Source organism: Marmota marmota, unplaced genomic scaffold (genome assembly GCF_001458135.2).
Source record: "Marmota marmota marmota unplaced genomic scaffold, marMar, whole genome shotgun sequence".
NCBI lineage: Eukaryota > Metazoa > Chordata > Mammalia > Rodentia > Sciuridae > Marmota > Marmota marmota.
Window position 1 is genome coordinate 31,145,067 of NW_025999977.1, and position 12,332 is coordinate 31,157,398.

Consider the following 12,332-nt stretch of genomic DNA (forward strand, 5'->3'; position numbering starts at 1 on the left):
AAGATAAGGAAATTTCTTGATGGACTGCTACTTGGTTTTTGACTTACTTAGTTATGATACAGCAGAAAGTCCCTAGTTAGAGGTTCATGGTGGTTTCTGATTCATCTTATTATTTGCATTGAATTGAGTTTTGGTTTGCTCACACAGGAACCACTGGCATAGAGCCATCTCAGATTAATGGCTAGTATTAATCACTTTAATATTAACTAATGTTAATAATAATAATAATAATAATAATGTTAATAATAATAATAATAATAATAATAATGTTAATAATAATGTTAGTGGTAGGGATTGGCACCAGTAGTTTTAGTATTCTGCTGTCTTGATGGAAGAGTTCTGGAAGGAAGACCCATGTTGCTCTTTTGGTCTATGAAATTCATTTACTTAGTGACCTGAAGCAAGTCACTTCATGGAATACTTTTAGGTCAGTCAAAGATCTACTTTGAAGTTATATTGAGGGATAAAACAGACAGATGTGTTGTCTGAACGATTGGAACTTCTCATAAAGGCAGAAACACAGAAAGATCAAGCCTGACTTTCCTATACACTGGTGAAACTGATGTTGATTCATCAGAGATGGAAGAGGCCTGTTAGACCATCCAATTTAGCTCTCTCATTTAGTAAACCAGGAACCCAGGGAGGGGCAAGAACTTACCAAAGTCATAAAACCAGAGAGTGCAGAGTTGGGTCTATAACTAAGGATTTATGGTTATCATGGAGTTTCATTTTCCCTAATGTCTATTGTGAATACAGAGTTTATGGTTAAATGTGAGGGAAGTGTGCTCACAGTACTCTCATTGACACTCCAGGCTCCATGTCCTAGAGAAGAGAAAGAAGATTTAAGGAAACTTTTCCAATGAATCAGACAAATGTTGTTTTGGGTTTGAATTCTACCCAAGACTGACATGCTAAGCTTAGTAGAAAACCCAAGAGGACATGGGAGCTCCTCACCATGAAGGCTTGAGCATAGGAGCAAGAAAGACAGGAGCAAGGAAAATAAGGCTCAGGGCAGGAGCAGAGGCCCTGGAAGGGTGTTGCTTTTGTGCATAGAGGTCTCTATGCCAAAGGTTTCTTTGTTCTTTCCCCCTGGCTCCCAAGTTGATTTTGTAGGTGAAGAAAAAAAAATATTTTCTTCTACCCATCTAGAGCCCTATAAATTAGAGTAACAAAATAGAGATTAATAAGAGAAAACAGAAGTTTATGGGATACAGGAGTGACTCAAAGGGTTGATTTGAGGGAACTGGAAGTGCTGTCTAGAACTCGAGCCAATACTGCATCATGCCTGAGGACAATGAGCTTTGAGAGAAGTGATGAGGCAAAGGGCTTCCAGAGGCAGCAGATTGTGAGAAGGTTAATATGTGGGACACTAATGGTGAATAAGAGCCAGTTAGTAAGGTTGGTTCTATAGAATCCTTTGGTCTAGAGTGTAGAGGTCAGGGTCTTGAGGGTCTCAAGGGTCTCAGAGATTGAGAATTGTCCTTTCCTTTCTGTTAGAAAGCAGGAGGACAGAGTTTTTCTTTTGTTCACTTCTTAATTGTCTTCAACTCAAAATAGTCCTTATTTCAAGGGGGACATTTTAGGGTGGCATATTCTGTTACCCTTCACTCTGCAGATTCTTTGAGGGATTCAACTCTTGTATTTAAATCAGGTAATGATGTGACTTCTGATTAGAATATGAAGAGCTTTCTGGTTCAGGACGTTTTAGTCCCCAGACTCTGAGAGACCATCAATGGACATGGTGTCTTGTTCCTTGTGGCAAAAACTGAAAATGGGGCGGAAATGGCAGAAGAGAAAGGAAGAAAGGCAGCAGATAAAGAAAAAGGGCGTGAATACTCCCAACAGGGCAGGGGGCAGGTCCCTGACTGGCTTGATCAACAGGGAGATTAGATTCAGGATGGGCAGTGTGATCTCTGGACTGCAGGTCAAAGATTTCATCCTGTGGGCCAGAATCATGATGGAGTTGAAGGAGAATGAAGTTCCAGTAGTATCAAACTAAATCATTCCCTAGAGGATTCTGGGAGATGGCTGTAGGAAACGAACCTTTGGGCAATAGGAGCTGCCCAGGATTCTAAATGACTCTGCCCCCTGAGCTGTAGTCCTTTGAGCCCCACCAGGTCTGAACTTAACAATGAATAATAGTAGTATTTATTATTTGCTTGTATTTATATGAAATGTGATAAGTATGCTTTTCATCTCTGCCTCAGGTGGTAATTGCCACAAACTTTAATTGAAATGTTATCATCCCTACTTTATAGATGAGGAAATAGAAATTTAGAGACAACAATAAGCAGCCCAAGGCCACCAGCATACAATAAGCAAGCAAAGATGTCAACCTGATTTGTGGGGAGCCACCCATGAGCTATACTAAACATTCTCTCTCCACCTTGAGCCAAGAAGGTGTTGGTGTGGCTTTGCACGCTGTCTGGGCTGCGTGATGCAGGTGGCCTCCAGCTTCAATGGGCAAAGAAGTTTGCTTTGTCCTGTGGACCTGGGTATTACTTATTGGGGTTTGACCAGCCCACCCCCCTACCTTATTTGGTGAAGAATATTCTATCAAAAATCCTTTATTAATTTCCCTATAAATAAAGGGATTCCGGATGCACGTACTTTCTCTTGCTCTCTCGAATTCCGGTGTGAAAGCAGGACCCTTAAGGTTGCAGAGCTGTCTCACCCCTGCTTTGTGAAAAAAATTACTTCCCTGTCTGCATGGTCTTTTCTTCACCAGCCCACACCACGCAGAGGGATCCCAATTCCACCACCTGCACGGGACATGGGCGGTACCAATTTTTATTCCAAAATCATATTTTTAATCATCCTACTACACTGCCCTCCACTGGGTGGGTTATAACGTCTTGAGGAAGAAACAGGTGTTTGTTTACTCAAGAGAGGTCAGTAGCATGCATAACAGCAGGTCTAAGTTCAGAATTCACACAGCATCTGGGTTGGGGACAGTGGAAGATGAATGAATAGGAAATCCACACACATGGAATCTGCCCATGGGATCTGGCCTAGGTGCCTTTAAGTTACCCCAATTATTTTTTTTTAATGTGTGTGTACCTGCCCATTCTGAGCATATTATCAGGATCAGAAACTCTGAGAGATGGAGGAGGAGGAATAACAAAAAGGAGGAGATATTAGGTCGGGTTGTTGGAGAGGGGTATGGGGATGAATAGCAGGAGCTGAGCATGTCCAACAAGGTCCTGGCCTCAGAGCAGTCTTCTATCTCAGGGTTATATTTCTCTGAAGCTTTTGATTCTTACTCTCACAACAGCCCTGGTCTAGTGGAGTCATAGGACTGGATAGAATCCTTCAGGAGAGACCCTGGGTCTGGTTAGACCACAGTACTATTCAAGCAGAACCAGAGACCTGATGATATAGGGACAGAATCTATAGATGGAGGGTTCAGAAGGGGAGGCAGAATGCAGAGTCTGGGGATCTCCATGAGCAGAGAGGACCAGAATCAGGGGGTTAGAGCAGGGAAGAGGGGTTTATGGGTCTAAGACCTTTTCACTGCCAGGAGAAAAACACAGATAGCTTTCAGGAAAGTAAACAAGTCTAGGGAACTTAGGACTTCAACAAAAATGACAGACAGGCTAGTGGGTTCTAAGTATCATAGTATCCAGCCCAACTAGTCAAGTCCTCAGAGCCATCACCAAACCTAGGCAGACCACTGACTCCAGGACAGAATCCACTCTTACTCGTCTTAGGGACATATTCTGCCCAGTGTGGGTAGAAAAAATGGCCACAAGAGGGCAGCAGAGGGCCACTGGATGCTCAGGATGATTCCTGCAGCAGGATGGGCGCTTTGTCCAGTAAATACATCTAGATAGAAAATGACCTGGGCAAAGTGACCCTGTCCTTCAGATTGACACTGGACTTTCTGATTTGTAGCCTTGGTGGGGTCTGGAAACCTTAATTTTTTAATATACATGATGTGGGAACAGCTACCCTATAGAATGCAGAATCTTAAATTCAGATCCCTTAAACCTGCATGTCACATATGATTGTTAGGAGAATAAAACCTCAAAAAATGTTTTATTGAGAAAATAGAACGTGAAAATTAATATTGAAAATATATATTCATTTCAAATTTTTTTAAAAAAGCAAATAGCTGTGCAAGGACTTCTTCCAGCACCTTAGAAAAGTCCCTGGGTGCCTCTCTGTCTTCCATCTCCTCCCAGAGGAGGTTTTCATGTTTGTGAGAATCACCACTTTTTCCCTTGAAAGATGAATATCCCTGCTCTTCTCTCTACACATAAATGTTATTTAATTCAGATTAATATGATCGTTTTGAGAAACACTGATGGAATCTAACAAATCCTCCTAGGGTTCCTAAATGAGGAAGCCCAGGTCTAGGGCTAAAGTGAGACTATGAAGTCTAGTTTGCCGAGAGCCTACGGAAAGCTGTTTCATCTGTGGATTCATAGCCAAGTATCTGCTGTGGGCCACTACGGGCCACCAGAATCAGTGGTCTGGAAGAAGAGTGAATATGCAACAGAGGAGAGTGAAGCCAACCCTGAAGGGCACCTTTTCTCATTCCAAAGAGCTTCAGAAGGAATGGCCCCTGCTTCAACCTCACTTCCCACATCACGGCAGATTCCTCTGTGTATTCTAATCAGAACATACTGGAAAGGGAACTCGGGGAATATAGTTTCCTTTTACTGCTATAACAAATCACATAAACATAGTGGCTGAGAAATGCAAATAGATTAGCATTTACAGTTCTGGAGGTCAGAGTTTGAAATGGGATTCCCTGGGCTAAAATCAAGGTCCTCGCAGGGTCACACTCCTTCCTGGAAACTCAAGGGGAGACCTATTTCCCTGCCTTTTTTTTTAGCTTCTAGAGGCTGCCTGAATTCTTGGCTCAAGGCTTCTTCCCCCCATCTTCAAAATGGGTCACCCCAGCATTGCTTCTGTCACATCTCCTTTTGGTGTCTGATGCTCCTGGCTCCCTATTATGAGGACCACTGGGACTAAACTAGGCCCACCTGGATAACCGAGGATAATGCTTCGTTCCCAAATTCTGAATTTGATTGCATCTGCTGAATCCCTTTGCCATGCAAGGTACCATTGATCCAGGTTTCCAGGGTGAGGATGTGGACACATTTGGAGGACTGTACTCAGCCTACCACATCCTCATGGCCAACTGGACAATCACAAGTCTAGCCACCTTCCTCCATAAGTTGGAAACTTTCTGGCTGGATGCTTTTCACTGGGCTCACCTAGGTCCTTACACAGTGTGAGTTTCTCTCCTTCTGGGGTGGGTTCTGTTGATCATTTATAGATTATGAGTCCCATAGGATATTTCTGGGCTATTTGCTTTCTCAGGCCTCTGCTATCTCATGTTTGGTAACATCTACCCCCAGGGTTGTGGGAATTCCTTCTCATCTAGTTTTGTTGAAGATGTCCTCAATCTTTATCTTTCATGATCCTAGTTGTTACACCTGTTTTTAATGATTTGGGGGGATTACATAAAATTATCCCAATACTGAATTCTTGAAACCTGAATAATATATGTTCTTGTCATGGTTTTGAACCAATAGATGGAGCAGCACTTTTTATGTTAAATTAGAAAACAGGTACTAAGATAAAAATTAGTGAAGATTTTCAAAAGATTCTGAGAATAGATTTCCTACCCCATATCTTCCCAAACCATCTCCTAAAATATGATTCAGCATTAAACTTCAAAACTGAGCTGTTATTTATACTACCAGAAACAAAATCGGTCATGAGGGTGATATGGCTGAGATATCCCTCCATTATGGTCAGTAATGAAATTGCAAAAGTTTAGGGTCAGTTGAAATATTGGTTATAAATACCTGTTTTAAAGATTTTCAAGAGACATGGTCTGATTTCTTATTGCTCTACAAGTACTTGGCCTAACATCATTCCAAATGAGATTTCAGGCTGTGAACCACACTAAAGAAATCTCTTGGACCACCCACCTCAAAGATTTTGCTTGCAACCACAGAACACACACACCCTACAACCATCTGAAGTGTTTGCCTAGCACGTGATCATCTCTGGGGTTGTAATTTTCAAGTATCTATTTCTGTGACTTTTTGTGGAGAATTCGAACCTCCAGTAGAAAATACTCTTCAAACACAACCGACCCATTGCATGCGGGCAACCCACAGACCACATGGAGAGCCTTCAAAGACCAGCATTTCAGAAACTGTCTTTAGAGCAATGCAGGGATCATGGTGTCCTGAGGAGACCAAAAGGACACCTGGTACAACCTCCCCCAAAGTTTAAAAATGAGAATATCAAACAATTGCATGCCACTCAGATATGAAACCATCTTAAAATGATTAACTATGGAACCTAAATGTCATCTGAGACCTCCCTGCCATTTGGGAATCAAACTTTCTGATGAAACATGGTTGGGCTTGCTTTTGCATTCACCAATGCTGTTCTCAGGAAATTTGGAGATTCTTGGTCCCTTTTCCTCAATCATCTCAGGAAGTTAAGGAGTCACAGATGGGGATCATGTGACATAGTACTCTGCATTCTGCTCAACTCCTACCCTCAACTAGGGAGCAAATTATCCCAATCCCAATTCCACTCCTGCATTGCTTGCTGTTGACATCAGTCCACATCACCCACCCAGAGACTTACCTGCTCTAGGGGCCCAGTTGAGTATTTTCTCCTGTGAAAAAGAATCTACCTATCAGTTGCTAAAAGAATAAAATGTCATATTTTTACAAATACAGAAGACAGATCATGAAATAATGAAACCACATGGAAAGTCATTTATTCCCACAGAGGGGGAGATCCATGATGGGAAAACCAAGTCAGGAGAGGATACAAGGTTTCTCTTGCTAGATTGAGCAAAGATTTAAGCCTGAATTTTATGCCTGTCTCTGTGCTGTCATCTGAATAGGGAGCTTTCTTTTGTATTTTTTTTTCAATCCTTCTTCCCTGTTAACTAAATCTCTCATCCTAAGCATTTCTTTTTCTTCTTATGGGTATATATTTTTAAAAAGTCTTTCTACTGCTGGGTTTGTATTTATTTTACTTGAAAAGACTAAATGGCAATGAACTCTACTCATCTGCTATTGATGTAGAGAAATCAATACGTTCCTATGACAAAAAAAAAAAAAATTGATCCCCAAATGGCAGGGAGGTCTCAGCTGACTTTTTGGTTCCATAGTTAATCACTTTAAGATGGTTTTCATATCTGATACTGTTCTTTAAATGTTTCACGTGTTATGTGTTTCATTGCCCGGGCAGCAAACTCCCGGGACCCTGCCTTATATTTCCTTTCACCTCCACCTAGCAGGAGGCCACCTCCTTGCTTTAGAAATGAATATAAATGGCTAAGTTTCACTGGGCCGCTTCCTATTAAGAAAAACAAAAGAGAGCACTGTCTTTAGTTAAGGGACATTAAAAAGCAACATGATGTAGTAGGTCATGTTGGAAAGTCTGAGGGTCTGACTTCAAAAGGGGTGTAGGGAGGTTGTTGAACTTCTCTCTGAGTTTCTTTGTTTGTAAAATGAATATAATAATAACTGCTTGGCCTGGGACCATTGTGAGAATCAAATATAATTATGCATAGTAAATCTGTATGGAGACTAAAAAAGCGTCTAACAAAATTAAGACGTCAAGTCAGGGTGTAGCCATAAATACACTTACCAAATATGAATATATAATGCAAAAGGAAGGAAAAGTGAATCTAGTCAATCCTCTGAATCTTTAGATGCATTTCTATGATTTGAGTTTCAATTTCTTCCTCCAGATCGATATTTCATGCAAATATTTTATTTATCTTCAATAGTGGCCTTGGGTTTGTGATGTGTTAGTCATAGCCTGGGTCAGTTGGATAAATCAGAGCAAGCAACATAAACTTAGCCCTCTTGAGTAAAGTCTTATTGAACTATGTATTGCCCAGGAGTTATCTGTTCAGCTCTCCTGAACTGCAAACTCAAAGCCTATCCCTGTTGCTTGTTCTTCTTCCCTCTTTCTTGAGTATTTTAGTCAGCTTTTTCACTGCTGTGACCAAAAAGACCTGACAAGAACAATTTACTTGGAAACATTTACTTGGGGACTCATGGTTCCAGAGGTCTCAATCCATAGATGGCTGGCTTCATTCCTTGAGGTTAAAGGTGAGGCAGAACATCATGGTGAAAGGATATATATGGTGGAGGAAAGCAGCTCAAGACATCACACCAAGAAAGGCAGAGAGATTAAGCTCATCTCACAAAATATAGATCAAAGACATGTCCTGAATGATTCACCTCCTCCAGCCATACCCTATCAGTCAATAGTTGCTACCAAGTTAATCCCTATTGAGATTAATTCAATGATTGGGCCAAGGCTCTCGTAACCTAATGAGTTCGTCTCTAAATCCTCCTCCATTGTCTCCCACATGGGCTTTTGGGGGACAACTCATATTGAAAGGTTTTGCCTGGGCGGTGCTCCAGTTCATACATAGACCACATAATCTGGACAGCCATGCTGGACAATTCAGGCCTAAGCAAATCTTTGTCTCTGTGGTCTAACCTAGCTCTCCCAAGTATTTTTTTCACTACAATGAATATTTAAATCATATTTAAATTAAAAATGGATCCTGTATTCATGAGTTGTCTATGTATGAGTCTTCTTTTTATGGGAAAATCTCAAACATTTCATAAAATGCATGAGATGTTGGCAATAACTTTTCTCAGGTGTGCTATATTAGGATCATCATCTATCTCATTGACAACTATTGTCATCACAGAATGTAGAAATTCTGGAATTTGATGCTTCTAAGTTTTGTGTTTGTTCTTTGATCTTAATACCATTGAAGAACACACTCCTTTCCTTCCTTGCATGAAAGTATTATCCTCATTAATAAGACATCAAACAGAGAAACAAGTCTGACAATCCATTTCACATCTACCAGAATTTGTTTCTTGTCTTGCAAGAGCCCTGTGACTTCAATTCATAGTTCAAGAATTCTTGATTTTATAGATTTTTCCCCCTCAATAGCCATCATACCTCATAAAGGAACAATTGCTATTGTTATGGACTAGCATTCATATTAACACATAATAAAGAGAATGCTTTGAATCGAACATATTGGCCTCAATACCCTTCAGTTTTTATTACTTCACTAAGCACACTGTATAGTTCAGCTGACTTGCAAATAATTTTTAACAAGGTTTTTCTCTGTGAAAAAAAAAATTGAATCGATTAACTGCCACAGCCTTCTTTATCTGGGTAATTGCTCCAGCAAGTTATCCTATCATTGGAATTTGCCCATCAGAACAAATTCCTACATGAAACTGAAACTCTTCATCATATTTGTTTATAATACAATTTCTCCTGATTCTATACAGTTGAGAGCTAGTTCTATTTCTCAGTGATGTTGCTAAACACAATTTTTCTTTTATATCAACATCAGGTTCAAACAGTGTACATATAAAAGGAATTCCCATGTTGGCAATATCTGTGTATTCATCAAGTTAAAAATATTTTGCTAGCATTCTTACACCAGCTTTAAAAATGATATACTGTACCAAAGTAGGGAGAGCAGGGAGATAGAGAAACAGATACATACTAGCAATTATTATTCAGCAGAGTTGGAGGAGTGGAGTGAGGACATGGGAGTGAAAGAGGAGAAGGTGTCAGAAATTGTTTTCACATGTCTTGTTTGAATGACTAGGTGGATTACAGCAATAGTAAATAACACAGAGACCATAAAGGAAGATAAGCTTGAAACAAAGTTAATGAGTTCCTTCTATGTGACATGCTGAGTTTGAGGTGCCTGTATAGGTTGATTATCATGATTTGCTTGAAATACGCTGATTATGCCTTTTGGCTTGGATAATTAGTAATAGCACTTTTTCCCTCTCCAACTAGAAAAAAAAGTAAGCAGTTGGTTAGCCTCATTTGCCCTTAGATCTGATCTTCCAGATGATTAACCAGTTTCTGAATGTGTCAAGTTATAGCGTCATTAGAAATTGGTACTTGAGTTACCTTCTTTGCTCTAGATTCATTCAAAATTTCCAAGCAAACATTTTTGATGAGATTTTTTTTACTGCTTTCTTAGTGATCATATTTCAGAGCTTTAGCATCCCTATCCTAAACTATTTTATTCGTAGCATGCAAAGCACTATTGTCTAACTGAAAAATGGCATTTGCTTTTATAAGCATTTTGATCGATATTCTTTTTTTCAAATACTTCTTTTTTAATTTTTGATGCCTTATTATTTTTATTTCTTGTATGTAAAAGCCACTTGTGTTTGGATGGTTTAATTGCTTCAATAACCAGTACTTCTCTGCAAATTACACACCATAGTTTTAGCATTGAATCTTCAATGTAACTACAAAATCTATAGAGATTATATTTTAGAGTGAAACTAGTAAAAATATATGAGAACCTGTTTTTTGTTTCTTTGCAATCATTTCCATCTTCATCATCTGGTTTATGTCTAGTGCCACATTCAGTAAAGTGTGTCTTGACAAAAAAAGACATGGAACATACTTTTCCTAAATGTATAAAAAACAATTGGCTAAAGTGTTGGATTCTGAAAAATTTGCATTTTCCAAATTCCTATATTACTACTTATCAATTAGGCTCAAAAATAGGTAATAAAGACTTAGCCTTTAAGATTTAGTTAATAGCATTAACTATAAATTTTTAAAATATTTATTTTTTAGTTGTAGTTGGACACAATACCTTTGTTTTTATTTATTTATTTTTATGTGGTACTGAGATCAAACCAAGGGCCCTGCACGTACTAGGAGAGTGCTCTACAGCTGAGCCATAACCCCAGCCCCTAACTATAAATTTTTTAAACATACTCAATTAAAAAACATAGGGCCAGGAGTAGAGGTAGACATTAACATCACAGATAACCTCAGGCAACTATTTAATAGTTGATTATCAGTTGCCTAAAAATTACAATGGTCAAAAATAACAAATAAGAACACTTAAATGATGACTTTTTTCCCCCCTAAGCTTCATGCCTGTTTGATTTCTTGTTGGTCATCCGTTCCGTGTCTGGAGTCTAGTAGGCAGCTCATGCTTCTTGTGATTCAGCGATGGAGGGTGACAGTACAAGAGCAGGTTGAATGAGGTGGCTCCATACACCACAGGCTTGGCTACTGCAGCAAGGTCAAGTTGCCGTAAAGATAACTTGATGGTTGCTCAGACTTCTGTATTCATCAGATGGTGCACAGCAGAGTGTTCTGCAGGCTGTAACAAGTAGCACCTGCCTCTGGTGGCACACACCCTCATTCTCAGAGAAGAATACTAGTCCATGTCCTTTTATCTGGCTGGCTGTTTGTGAAATACCCTGACTCATACCCCCTCCCCCCCACAGAAATTGAAGGGGAGAATGAAGAAGTTTGTTTTCTGATCTACTCTATTAGCTTCTTTTCCCTTCTTTTCTCTATACTGGGGTTAAAGGGAAAGACTTTACCCTTACCTCTTTCTTGTTTCCTGCATAGACTTTTATGATCCTGTCTGGATTTTCATATGTTAGAGAAGGAGATCAAAGAATCTGGACCAATTTTCTCTCTCTGAATAATGTTGATTTTCAAGTTTTGTGTTTTGCTACAATATCCTGTTTTGAGTAAGTCTGTTCAAAATATCATTTTTTTCCCCACTTTTTATTCCTGCTGTAACAATCTTTACGCTAGAGACAGGTGATGTGTCATGCTGCTTAGGAAGAAGAGTACATAGCTCCCAAAACGTAAAGAGAAAAGCACATTGGCATTTTTTTCAGACTCTTTACAGAGGTCTATCAGTTGACTTCTACAGAAGCTTTGCCATGCACTCTGCAAGTCTCCCTTGGCCTGCCACATGTTTTAACAGCACTAGTCACGCAGGCTACAGGCTGAGACTCTCTCAAGGCTCTTTGTCTGGGTTGTCTGTCATGATCAGTGTTTTCCCATTAATCCTCCAGCTACAGTAGTTCTGGGCTTTGCTCTTTAATCTCTTCCTGCCCTTTGCCACCAGGGACACTCTTAAACCACCACAGGAAGTCTCCAATTCATAAATGGTCTGTGTTCTGAATGTCTGTAAGTGTAGCATTTGAAACCCAGAACTCATTTTTCTATATAGAGAGTGTTATAAGTATGTGTTGGGTCTCCAGGTCAACCCACAAAGGCTCGTTCAACTCCTAGCACAGGTAATGTGTTTTCCCTTTGCTCCTTTCCTAAGTCATTGAATTATAGAATGTCAGAACTGAAATGGAATTTAGAGCATCGCACGATACATTGGTAACTGAGTTGGCTTCCAGTGTATTCTATTACAAATGCCCTACCTTCCAGCTATGTTAGACGCTAAGTAGGGTCTTGTGGAAACCCAGGAACCCTTTAAAACATTATAAATCAAATAG